This window comes from Eurosta solidaginis, chromosome 1, assembly GCF_040869045.1.
Source record: "Eurosta solidaginis isolate ZX-2024a chromosome 1, ASM4086904v1, whole genome shotgun sequence".
Taxonomy (NCBI): Eukaryota; Metazoa; Arthropoda; class Insecta; order Diptera; family Tephritidae; genus Eurosta; species Eurosta solidaginis.
In genome coordinates, this window is record NC_090319.1 from 77,889,979 (window position 1) to 77,901,234 (window position 11,256).

General features: G+C 34.8%; 1 protein-coding gene across 1 annotated transcript in view; it reads left to right on the forward strand.

The window, feature by feature from the left end:
- The window catches only part of LOC137235618 (uncharacterized), a 200,563-nt gene that overhangs the window by 34,228 nt on the left and 155,079 nt on the right, over positions 1-11,256 (forward strand). The gene's annotated exons all lie outside the window — the stretch shown is intronic.

The window sequence follows — 11,256 nt, forward strand, 5'->3', positions numbered from 1 at the left end:
ATGAAGGCCTGCAGGAATACATAGAGCTAATATTGTCAATAGGAGCCAAGTATGGTCCAAATGTAGACGTTGAAAAATTGCTACCAAACCCTACCACTGTATCCAGAAACATAGACAAGCTCTACAAAATTTCCTACGATGAAATAGGAAAAGAACTAAAGAAACTAAGTGGCGGATTTCTTGGACTCACTTCGGATATATGGACAGACACTTTCAAAGCATTCCTACTTATCACTAACGGTGCACTTTATTACAAATGCAAAATTAGTCACAAAACTGCTTGCTTTTAAGTCCATTGACCCCGAGCCCTGTACCAGTAAGAATTGCCTATTTCAACATCCTGCTGAATACCCTGATTGTTTTTTCACGAACTTTTTCACAATAGATCAAAGAATTCTGCAAAAAGTGACGGAAGCTTTGGACGAATTTGATTGCTCCTTGGATAAAGCCATTATTGTTACGGATAGAGGAACTAACATGAAAGCCGCTTTCCAACATCACAACCACATATTACCCATTTATTGCACAACATCGTGGAAAAATCTCTTAACGAGTCAGCCGATATTAGCGAAATGAAATATCACATATCGTCAGGTATTTCAAGAAATCTGGAGCCAATGCACAATTGACAACAACCCTTAATAGCATTTCTCCGACAAGATGGAACTACATGCTACAGTATCTCAAAAATAACTGGGTTGACGTTGGAAATATTTTGGAGGAAAATCGTCAACTCAGATGTATTAGTGGAATAAGCTTAAATGCCATAACAGATACCCTTAAAGTGCTGGCTAAATTTGAGGAAACATCAAAAGATTTGGAAGGCGATAGCTATCCAACCTTACATTTAGTAATAGTACATGTTTGCTACTTAATGCGGCATTGTGAATCAACCAACGATGAGTCAGAATGCATACAAGATTTGAAGCTACGGCTGCGTACATTGCTTAAGGACACTTTACTTAGTAATTTAACAATGATTCATAAAATAGCTCTATTTCTGTTCCCACCCACTAACAATCTCTCCCAGTTTACTGCTGCTGAGAAAAATGAAGTCAAAGAACATTGTAAAACTTTGCTTGAAAGGCTAATAAATGAAGACAGTTTGATAAACAATGAAAACTCTCAGCAGAATTCTCTTTCAAACAAAAATAATGCCTATTTTCCGGATTTCTCCAGCCTCAAAAGATACCTATTAGTATTGACCGAGTACAAGAAGAATTGATGCTATATGAAAATATTTCTGAGGTCATGCACAACGATTTTGACGTTCTAAAGTGGTGGGAGTTTAATAAACTTAAATATCCTCTGTCATTCCAGCTAAGCCGAAAAATATTTGCTACTCCTGCTAGTAGTGCCCCTTCAGAAAGAGTATTTTCAAGCGCCAAGCAATTACTTTCAGATAAGCGTAGTTCCCTAGGGTTTAACCCGACATGTGTTGAAAAAATTATGTTTTTACATATCAATATGAAAAATATTTAGAACATATATAAAAAAAAAACTTGCTTGCTTAAATAGTATAAGTTAAAGCTACTTAGTTAAAGAGATATTAATATCTAACATAAGAAAACGCATTAATATGAAAAATAAATAAAATCCTTAAATGGCACATTTACGCACTTTATTTTGTTATAATCAGGGCTGTCATGGAATCCAATTGTTGTCGGAATCGGATTTAAAAACGACAAAAAAATTACTTTGGTGTCATGAAATCCAATGTTATCGGTTTAATGTTCGAATTGGAATTAGTGTCGGTTTTAGGTGTCACAGAATCCGATAATATAGATTTTGCTATCGGAAACAATCCAATCAGTTAAATGCTGTTGGATTTCATTTTTTCATAGTTGTATTTCTGTTGCAGTTAAGTATTTTCTAAAAATGTAAGTAAATACAGGTTTATTTTATAAAAATAAATGTAAATTTATATATATTTTCATTCTTAAAAGGGGAAAACATAAAAATTCTATGCAAAACAGTATTTTGACTGAATTTATGGAGAAACATCCAGATATTGCGAAGGGCTTCACGAAGCACATCATCTAAATTTGTTGACACCGTGTCCTACCTACACTCATGCTAGAATCCTTGATAACTGATCTTTGATAGCGTCCTTCAGCTAAAAATCGTAACGTTCCTGCTAGTTGCAGCACTGGCAGAACTTTCGAGCGAGTTAAGCGTCCTTCAATGGTGTCCAATACCATTCGGAAAGCCTCTTTGTTTATGCGATAGTATGGAATGTAACTGCAAATACACTATAAATATTTAGAAACCCACATTAAGAGATATTTTTATTTACGCTGTCTCGGGAAATTCAAACGGAATGCTGCGATCTCAAAATTTTCCTTTTGACCTTCTTGCAATTTTCTTCTTCGAATAATATTAATGCTACAACTGTTGATGCCATTTTGGTGTCAATAAATTTGTTTACTTCTGTTTAAATGCACAAAATAAGAATTTTATAAAATTTTGCCAAAAAATTATCATCAAAATTGCCGGTGCACAGCAAAACAGCTGATTCGAACATCGGTTTTATTTACATTCGAAAAGAGCAAAACCAATACGGTTTTATGACACCAATTTAAATCAATATTGGTTTGTAATTCCGACAAAACGCAAAACCGACTTGGATTCCATGACAGCCCTGAATAAATGGGTTTTACACGGGCAACTAGTGTACATTTTTATAATTCCTTAAAATTCACCAAACTGTAGTTGTATACACAAGTACACCTGCGATACATGTAGTACTACTGAATATACAAGAATATACTGAATATACAAGTTTTACTACACACATGCGTTGACGTCATTGGTTGTAGTTGTGCTGCATGAGACGAGACCGTGCAAGTACTTGCACCCCTATTCTGCATTTCGATTACGTTCCCGTTCTACGCTCCGCTTTAATCGAAGTTTGGTATTCTGCATTACGACGGAATCGTAAAGAGAAGAGGAAGAGCAAATGATTTTCGAAATCAGCTGTTGCTACGGAATGTGTGAACATTGGAACAAAATAAATTAAAGAAAATTTGTAAAAAACACTGAAAAACGTTTATATTTTATTATCCACGCCATTTTGTGCAAAAAAAAGCAATAGAATATATTGCCGCAGTGTTATATTTTTTTGAGTGAAGTGATTTCATAATTGTAAGTGTGTTTTTGTCGTTCTTTTGGCCAATTCCCTGCAGTGGCCACCAAGTTTTGTTAAAACGGATTCCTGCACGAATATAGTTGGCATTTTCTGAATTTTAAGGATGCTAATTTCATTGCACTGGCCTAAAATACTTTATAAAGGTTTATTTATTCTTTCCGCAAGGATTGTTTACGTTTTCTCTCACCTTCCTCTACGCCGGCAGCTTTCTTTGGCATATAACTGGACCCAACGAACAGACACAAATTATAGCTGTATAGTATACTGGAATTAATAGCCGCGGCATTATTTGTGGAGTTGGAAAGCAACGCATATGAAAATGGCCAGGCGAGAATGGAAAGGCAAATATTGCGAGATTTGTGTAATCCATTTCATATGAGTGACGAATTGTAAGAAATTGAACTTAAAAGTGGTAAAGTTAAATGACTTATTTTCTTATTTAGGTTCAAAAAAAAACTTTCGACTTAACAAGGATGCTTTCAAGTATGTGTTAGATACTTTTGCGGGGCAAATACATCCAAGGACTTTGACATCGACATGTTGTTTTTGACCTGGAAACATATAAAAAACAATCATCATCAAGCCTTCTACGTTTCTTAACAAGTTTTACTTACATTTTTGTTAAAATTCTGTTATAAATTAATAAAAAAATAAAAAGAAAATATTTTTCCGCCAACTAATTTGCAACTTAGAGAAACGGAACTACGATCGAAATGCAGAATACACAAAATCGAACGATTCGAAGTTGGATCGAAAGAGATCGGAACACAGAATACCAAAATTGCCAAATCGAAAAAATTCCAATCCAAGTCGAAATGCAGAATAGGGCTGTTGTATATTTTGCTACTCACAGCCTTTTGTACTCATACCCACAAGTTCTCATGCCAGTGAATTGAATGAGTGCTTGTACAAAATTTGTGTGAATGTATTCATAGGCATATTTTTGTGCATTCATGCAGGGGTCTAATGTGGACTGATATTGAGACTCTTGATAAACATTTTAAAATTTACTATAAGGAATTCTTTGGAGAAAAATTAACGAAATCGGTTAAGGACCACACCCACTTTTATATAAAAGATTTTTAAAAGGGTCGTGGACGAATAAAATAAGCTTTATATCAATGGTATTTTATTTCCCAAGTGGATTTATAACAATAAATAGGAAAAACTTCAAATTTAAAAAAATGGGCGTGGCACCGCCCCTTTTATGACTAAGCAATTTTCTATGTTTCGGGAGCCATAACTGGAAGAAAAATTAACGGATCGTAATAAAATTGGGTACACAAATTTTCCCTATTGGTCGGTTTAAAACCACGCAAACTTTTATATAAAAGATTTTTAAAAGGGTCGTGGACGAGCTTTGTATCAATAGAATTTTACTTTCTAAATGAATTATAACATTAAATTGGAAAACACTAAAATTTTTTAAAATGGGTGCGGCACCGCCCCATGACTACGCAATTTTCTATGTTTCGGGCGCCACAACTCTAAGAAAAAATACATGTCGTAACAAGATTTGGTACACATATTTTCCTTATAGCAGGAAATATTTCTAGTAAAAATGGACGGGATCGGTTAAGGACTAGGCCCACTTTTATATAAAAGATAATTTAAGGGTCGTAGACTAGAATAATAAGCTATAACTTAGCAAAAAATGGTTTTGAATCAATGATATTTCACTTATCAAGTTTTATTTTTAGAGGAAATGGGGAAATTTTTTTTAAAAGAAAAGTAATTTATCTGAAATGAAATGTACAATAGCTCACGCTGAGTATATAATGTTCGGTTACACCCGAACTTAGACACCTTTACTTGTTTTTTCTAAGAATTGGCGGGACGGGACCTACTTATTTTATGCCGATTCCGAAAGGCATCTGCAAGGCAGTGCTTTCCAAACACTGCCGAGGGGCGACCCCGCTTAGAAAAATGTTCTTTTAATTGAAAAAACTAAATTTTGATGTTGCTTTGCCTGGGGCATGAACCCAGTATCTTCGGTGTGGTAGGCTGAGCACGCTACCATTACACCACGGCAGACACTAGAGATTTTTCAAAAAACATGAAGTTATTCGTGATAGTTCCCTTTGTTGTGGTCTAACTTCAACCCCAGGGAGAGCTCTAGTTAACTTAAAAACATTATTTCCTTGACGAACAACTATATGTTAATATCGGACTTCGCGAGTACTTGGTACTCACGCCTCTTTTGTCTATTTAATCTTGGTTGCAAATCGTCCGAAAGACATTAGCCTATCTGGCCACGTTCAGCTTTTATTGACGTTTTCCTAAAACCAATACCCATATCCAGCCATATAAAAAAATAAAAATTTGAATAGACTTAGGCCCGGTTTTTCAGTACAAGTTCAACTCAGTATGTCGGTTAAACTACGCTTATTATTCTGCAGTTTTTGAGTCCACTTTAACTGAAATTTAAGCTGAGCTTAAGCGGCCGATCTGGCAGAGTTAATCTCTAGTTAACCTATAGGTGATTTGCGTTCGTTCGAAAGGCGTCGAATATACCCAACAAGCATTTGGGCTTGAGTACCATTAGAGCTCATGTTGATAACTAGGCATACTTCTAAAATCTCAAGAGATGTTTCGAAACAGTGGCTCAACTCGAGAATCATAGCGTACTCAGCAAAAAATTCTATTACTAAAATTTAATTCCCAACTTGTGGTTCTCTAACTGCACTCAAATGTAAGATTCCATATTACAGTGTTTTCTCGATACTAAAATGAATGAGCTTCTCTTCCAATTTGCGTCGTGCTCCTTTTAATTTTTGCTACAAAATGGCGGGAAGGGACCTACTTGTTTTATTCCGACTCCGAACAACATCTGCAAGGCGGATGAGTTTTCACTGAGGACTTTTGATGGCAGAAATACACTCGAAGTGCTTGCCAACCACTTCCGAGGGGCGAGCCCGCTTAGAAAAATTCTCTACTAAATGAAAAACCTTGTTTCTAGAATTTTGATGTTGCTTTGCCCGCGTCGTGAACCCACGATCTTCGGTGTAGACGGAGTACGCTACCATCAAACCACGGCGGCCACCTATATAATTTATTTCTGATTAATTACGCTTCATTACTGCTATCAAACAGGTGTTTATTTCTCACAATAAACAGCTGTTGGTTTTGGTGGTACCACCTTGGAGATTTGTTTCAACTCCACCTCAACTCGATATACAATGTAGGATAGCAACTGTAGAAATGTGTTGAATATTCATTTGAGAACTGTACATTTCTCAAAATCTCTCGAAATTAGGATAATAATTGGAAAATATTAATGACGTTGGAGATCAACTCGGAAACTTCATTTTACGATATTTCTGAAATGTTAGATAGTGATTGGAGAATGAATTTGAATATCAACTCGAGAACTATCTGGTTTAAGAATAATTAAATAATGATGTTGGATATCACTTCCGGAACTAGATATATATTTCGCTGGAGAACTTTTTTCCCATGTTGGTAGGGTAAACAAAATCCAGCTGTTGCCGTATCTACATAGATAATAAAAGGCCAATGTTGCCGCACAAAAATGCCAACCCCAAGGGCGGCATTAAACTGTGACCGAAAAACTGCTCATTAGTTTAACTAGCGTTTTAATTTGACTAGAGTTTAAGCAAACTTAGTTTAAGCTTAGCTTAACCAACTACTGAAAAACTGGGCCTTAGTCATTCGTACATAAATTACTACATGCCCTATTCTGCATTTCGACTTGGATTGGAATTTTTTTCGATTTGGCAATTTTGGTATTGTGTGTTCCAATCTCTTTCGATCCAACTTCGAATCGTTCGATTTTGTGTATTCTGCATTTCGATCGTAGTTCCGTTTTTCTAAGTTGCCAATTTGTTGGCGGAGCAATATTTTTTTTTTTTTTATTAATTTATAAAAGAATTTTAACAAAAATGTAAGTAAAACTTGTTAAAAAACGTAAAAGGCTTGATGATGATTGTTTTTTATGTTTCCAGGTCAAAAACAACATGCCGATGTCGAAGTCCTTGGACGTATTTGCCCCGCAAAAGTATCTGACATACTTGAAAGCATCCTTATTAAGTCGAAAGTTTTTTTGAACCTAAATAAGAAAATAAGTCATTAAACTTTAACACTTTTAAGTTCAATTTCTTACAATTCGTCACTCATCTCCAATGGATTACACAAATCTCGCAATATTTGCCTTTCCATTCTCGCCTGCCATAAATAATGCCGCGGCTATTGATTACAGTATAATAGACAGCTATAATTTGTGTTTGTTCGTTGGGTCCAGTTATATGCCAAAGCAAGCTGCCAAAGTAGAGGAAGGTGAAGCGAAAATGTAAACAATCCTTGCGGAAAGAATAAATAAATATTCACAAAGTATGTTAGGCCAGTGCAATGAAATTATCATCCATAAAATTTAGAAAATGTCAACTATATTCGTGCAGGAATCCGTTGTAACAAAACTTGGTGGCCACGGCAGGGAATTGGCCAAAAGAATGACAAAAACACACATACAATTATGAAAGCACTTCACTCAAAGCAATATAACACTGCGGAAATAAATTATATTGCTTTTTTTGTACAAAATGGCGTGTTTTTCAGTGTTTTTTACACATTTTCTTTAATTTATTATTTTGTTCCAATGTTCACACATTCCGTACAAACAGCTGATTTCGAAAAATCATTTGCTCTTCCTCTTCTCGTTACATCTCCGTCGTAATGCAGAATACCCAACTTCGATTAAAGCTGAGCGTAGAACGGGAACGTAATCGAAATGCAGAATAGGGGTGAATAACATATAAACGTACCCAATATCATGATCTATGTTGTATAAAAAAATCTTTGTGATCAGTTAAAAATTTACCACGTGCTATAAAAATGAATATATGCCTTTATATGGGCAATATATGGCAGTTAAAATCTTTGAATGGCTCTCCTAGAAAATTGTGTTTTTTGAGTTATGACACTATTGAAGTAAAGAAGCGATATGTATTTTTGTTTTTGTATTCAATTATCGAATGATCCTAAATTTTAAACTATTAGAAGGTTAAACCATTCTCTTTTCTTGCCGGCCATAATAGTTTTTTTTTCATTATAAAAAAAAAAAAATTAAATCACTCTCCCAAACTTTGTAGAAATGCCAAACCTACATATTTTTCAAATGTCAAATAAAATATTTTGTTTTTTAAATCAATCGAATTGTGAATTCATACAAGTGGCGAATGTTTGATAAAAACGTTCACAATAGTAAACAGCCTCGATCACCTGTTCAATCGCTGTTCGATTACTTAAATCATTTGCTCAATAGTGTTTTTCAAACATTTTTGTAGACGACTTGTATATTGCATTATTTACATATTTTAAAATGTTTGCTTAACTGGCTGCTCAAATTTAATCCATTAACTAGATTTTAGAAATGAATATTATATATATTTTCTGGGAACACATTTAAAAGAAAAGCTGATTTCAAACACAAATGGCCAATTAATGGTACTTCAATTAAAACAACTGCGAGCAAGAAACAAACCTTTCCTTCATTCGCGACACGCGTTCTCCCTGTCAGCTATTACTTGACAGGTAGGTAAGGCAATAGAGGAATAGAAAGATTTTTCACTTATATGAATTCACAATGATCGAATAAATCGGTTTGGTTTTATTGTATTATTTTGAGGACGTATAATGGTTTCATTAACTTCTCTGGTGAAGGTGGCAAGTAATCCCTTCCATTTCTTGTGGCTTGACGCCACTTCACTATCATAACCGGTCCAAAAATGTACCTATTTAACGGCATTAGAGTCCTCACCTTTTTTTAATCCTGTGGCATAGGGACTCGACAAACCAGGCAGTGTCATAACATGCCCATACCAGCAAGCAGCGTACAAGCCTCCCCTAAGGGGGACAAACAACAAACTCAAAGTAGAGGCAAAATGACGCGTCGAAATGGGATTTCTTGTTCTAAGCAGAAACGGTTTTATTAACGGGGTTCATCGAGCGTGATTCTTTGAAATAATTCATCGACTCTATGCTTCGGTATCATGCGGCAGTGTAACATATAATCGGATTTTGTAGGGGTTACGGGGATGTCGCCCTATCTTTTTTGGAGGCTATGCTGCATCAAGCAGTTCTGCTGGGTTGCTTCTAGAGCTCTTCAAAATATTCGAATATTCGAGTTTAGATTTTTGTACGATTATTAATCGAATTTTTGATTTTTGTCGATTATTCCAGCGAGGTTCGATTTTGTAAATATAAAGTGATCATACAAAAAAGTTATGTATACGCCATGTATATCTTTGTTGGATCTATTACTAGATATTGAGGTCTATTGAAGAATGGTTTACCTCAAAATAGGTGTTCCCAAGTAAAATTTTCCGAACTTTCCGATTTTGGTGAGAAAAACTTAAATAGGCGTGCAAAACTTTCGGGAAAAATCTTTTCGTGGAAATTTCAAAACATGGCTAATAATATAAATTGTTTACAATTTTTGGGAACCTTTTTCAAGTCATCGCAAAATTATCTTTAGCTTCAAAAATAAAGTGGACCTCCGCACTTTTCCAACGTGTGACAATCGGCTGGCATGAGAAGAGCTTTGTACACCGATTTTTCGGTCATGTGAAAAACGTTTTAAAATGCATTTTTGGACTACTTTGCACATAGCACAAAGGATTAAATTTAAAACCGCCTAATTAATCGCAAAAATGCAGACGGTTTTTACGAATACATACATGATCTACAACTGCCTTTTGTTTCAGAGATATGGCAACGTTGGTTTCGTAATTACTTTCAGTGTTTCTCTATAATTTTAATTTTGATTGAGCCATGTCCGTCCGTCCGTCTGTCCGTTAACACGATAATTTGAGTAAATATTGAGATATCTCCACCAAATTTGGTACAGGAACTTATCTGGGCCTAGAATAGATTGGTATTGAAAATGAGCGAAATCAGTTGATAACCACGCCCACTTTTTATATATATAACATTTTGGAAAACACAAAAAACTTGATTATTTAGTAAATAATACACCTAGAATGTTGAAATTTGAGGTGTGGAGTGATATTGAGACTCTTGATAAAAATTTGAATTTTTTTAAATGGGCGTGGCACCGCCCACTTTGATAAAATCAATTTTGGAAATATTATTAATCATAAATCAAAAATTGTTAAACCTATCGTAACAAAATTCGGCAGAGAGGTTGCCTTTACTGTAAGGAATGCTTTGAAGAAAAATTAACGAAATCGGTTAAGGACCACGCCAACTTTTATATAAAAATTTTTAAAAGGGTCGTGGACGAATAAAATAAGCTATATCTTTGGAAAAAAGAGCTTCATATTAATGGTATTTCATTTCCCAAGTGCATTTATAACAATAAATAGGAAAAACTTCAAATTTTGAAAAATGGGCGTGGCACTGCCCCTTTTATAACTAAGCAATTTTCTGTGTTTCAGAAGCCACAACTTGAAGAAAAATTAACGGATCGTAATAAAATTGGGTACACAAATTTTCCCCATAGCAGGAAATATTTCTAGAAAAAATGGACAAGATCGGTTAAAGACCACGCCCACTTTTATATAAAAGATTTTTAAAAGGGTCGTGGACGAAAATAATAAGCTATATCCTAGCGAAAAAGAGCTTTGTATGAATATAATTTTACTTTCTAAATTGAATTATAACATGAAATTGGAAAACACTAAAATTTTTGAAAATGGGTGTGTCACCGCCCTTTTTATGACTAAGCAATTTTCTATGTTTCGGGAGCCATAACTCGCAGGAAAATTAACATATCGTAACAAAATTGGGTACACATATTTTCCTTATAGCAGAAAAATGGACGGGATCTGTTACGGACTAGGCCCACTTTTATATAAAAGATATTTAAAAGGGTCGTAGACTAGAATAATAAGCTATAACTTAGCAAAAAATAGTTTTGAATCAATGATATTTCACTTATCAAGTTTTATTGTAAGAGGAAATGGGGAGAAATTTTTTTAAACGGGCGGTGCCACGTGTTATGTAGAAAAGTAATTTATCTGAAATGAAATGTACGATTGAAGCTCACGCTGAGTATATAATGTTCGGTTACACCCGAACTTAGACACCTTTACTTGTTTTTGTTTTGTGTTTTCCTTGGTTTGGCATTT